General features: G+C 44.9%; 1 long non-coding RNA gene across 1 annotated transcript; it reads right to left on the bottom strand.

Moving 5' to 3' along the window:
* Positions 1-1,222: 1,222 nt before the first annotated feature.
* LOC117950701 lies at positions 1,223-2,135 on the bottom strand. The gene is made up of 3 exons (XR_004657971.1): positions 1,861-2,135; positions 1,565-1,603; positions 1,223-1,251 (listed from the first exon to the last, which is right to left on the bottom strand). It is a non-coding gene; the product is annotated as an uncharacterized LOC117950701 (long non-coding RNA).
* Between the last annotated feature and the right edge of the window lie 496 nt (positions 2,136-2,631).

The raw sequence follows: 2,631 nt of genomic DNA, 5'->3' as shown, positions 1-2,631 counted from the left end.
AGTGTGTATAGAGCAGCATATCTCCACCAGACTCCATGTAAATAATCACTACTTTTAGCGTGTATAGAGCAGCATAAAGGGAGGTTTTTTATGTGTTGTTTTAGTCATTGAAAAGGTTTATCTCTGTAGGGATCCATCCCATAATGATGACAGACTGGTCTCGCACATAAACATCAACCCACTCCTCTCTTTTTCTTTTGGCCGTCCAGCAGCCAGCATGTTGCCATGGCAACAGCAACCAGCACATACGCGCGCACACACACACACATAAAGACACACACACATTCTCTAGCTAACAATGCTAAGAGATAGCAGGACAGTCTGCAGTTGTAAAATATTTTTTATTCTTTTCAAATCATGAAAACAATCAGAACAGGCTTTTATGACGTCATCACAGAGGAGCGGGGGGGAGGGGGGGGGTTGCTGATCCCAAAACTATTCTCTTTGAGGCACTGGCGCTGTATTCATCCACATTTTTTATCTGAACAATGAAGAAGAAGTTGTAGTTCATTTCACTCAGTAAGTCCTCTCTGTCTCACACATGGAGGGGGCAACAAAGACAGATGGACATGGACGGACGAGGAGACGAGAGACTTTCTGGATTTAATTTATCAGGAACTCGTGAAGGAAATGGCCGACAAAGTTTAGGACGAGCCGTGGGACGTCGTGCGGAGACAATGGAAGACGCTCAGACAGAGAGACATGTCTCAAAAAAGAGTCATGCAGCGGTGCCGGGGGGGAAATAAAAGACACTTTGCATCTGCATCGTCATAGCGACATGTTGATTGAGGAGGTTTTACCAATTTCAGATAATTAGATGGACACGTGCAGGGAGACGTACACATACACACTGAAGATAAATTAAATATTCTAAAAATCACTAAAAAATTAAATTAAATAATGTACTACAATTATTCCTCTCGTCATCCCACCCCCCAAAACATGTGTCATCTCCGTTTCTGCTCAGTCACTGGCAGCTGATTGGACGAGGAGCAGGGACCAATCAGCTGCAGCCGTTCATTTGGAGTGTTCAACTTTAGTAAAACCATTTTAATCTCAGCTGAGGGAGAACCAATCAGAGACAAGCTCTGTTAGTGAAGAGACAAACTGGACCTAGACCTGGATCAGGATCAGGTTCAGGCTGGGGATCAGGATCAGGTCTCAGGGGTCTGCCTGGTTGGTGAACTCTCCGGCCTCCCACAGCAGAGCGCGCTTGTTTTTATGTCGAGTCACTCGAGTCGACTCAACGACCTGAAACAGACAAACACACGTTAAAGCAACAGGAACATATCCTGCTGCATTCCCCCCTCTCATTCCCCCTGCTCTCTCATTCTCCCTACGCTCTCATTCTCCCTGCTCTGGCGTTTCCCCCCTCCCATTTCCCCCTGCTCTCATATTCCCCCTGCTCTCTCTCATTCCCCCTGTTCTGGCGTTCCCCTTCTCATTCCCCCTGCTCTCTCATTCTCCCTGCTCTCTCATTCCCCCTGCTCTCTCATTCCCCATGTTCTCTCATCCCCCCTGTTCTCTCATTCCCCCTGCTCTGGCGTTCCCCCCTCTTATTTACCTCGTTATTCACGTCGTCGACCAGCTGAATCCCTGCGTACTGAACACAGAAAAACACAAATCAATGAAGCACAAGAACCTTCAAAATAAGAGCCTCAGCGTTGAAGACCTACTATGCCTAGAACCTTCAAAATAAGAGCCTCAGCGTTGAAGACCTACTGTGCCTAGAACCTTCAAAATAAGAGCCTCAGCGCTGAAGACCTACTGTGTTTAGAACCTTCAAAATAAGAGCCTCAGCGTTGAAGACCTACTGGGCCTAGAACCTTCAAAATAAAAGTACCAGTGTTGGAGACTTACTGCGCTCTCATCCAGCTTCTCTTTCACTCGTCTGTCCTCAAAGTCCTGCAGCAGCGTCTCCGTCAGACCTCTGAAGGGAGGGGGGGCCGAGGTGGGGGGGAGGGGGCCGGGGGGGCGCGCTACGGGCAAGAGGGGGAAGGAAAAGGGCTGAGCGGTGACGAAGGAGGGCAAACGGACGGAGGGACGAGCACAAGGAGAGGAAACACTGGAAGCTTTATCTGTAACACAACAGGAAGGACACAGTCAATGACATCATCTATGTCATCACACATCAAAACGTGGGGGGGGGGTTACTGTGTGAAATGTTAGTTATGGTTCTAATAGTTAATAATGGTTATGTAACGTCACCTTAATGTTTTTACCTGTTATGTTTAATTCATCAGCAATAAAGATAGAATTTTGTCAACAAAATGTTTTCCTGAACATCAATGACATTCAAAACGGTGATAACTGAAACCGATATACAACACACCAAGTACACAGGGTGTAGTATATGTATGTATACATGATACATGTGTATACATGGTGTATATGTATGTTTACATAATACATGTGTATACAGGGTGTATATGTAGTTTACATGATACATGTGTATACAGGGTGTATTGTATGTTTACATGATACATGTGTATACATGGTGTATTTGTATGTATACATGATACATGTGTATAAATGGTGTATTTGTATGTTTAAATGATACATGTGTATACATGGTGTATATGTATGTTTACATGATACATGTGTATACATGGTGTATATGTATGTTTACAT

This window comes from Etheostoma cragini, chromosome 9 (assembly GCF_013103735.1).
Source record: "Etheostoma cragini isolate CJK2018 chromosome 9, CSU_Ecrag_1.0, whole genome shotgun sequence".
NCBI classification, from domain to species: domain Eukaryota; kingdom Metazoa; phylum Chordata; class Actinopteri; order Perciformes; family Percidae; genus Etheostoma; species Etheostoma cragini.
Note: the sequence above shows the minus strand (reverse complement) of the source record. Positions and strands in the feature narration are given on the sequence as shown.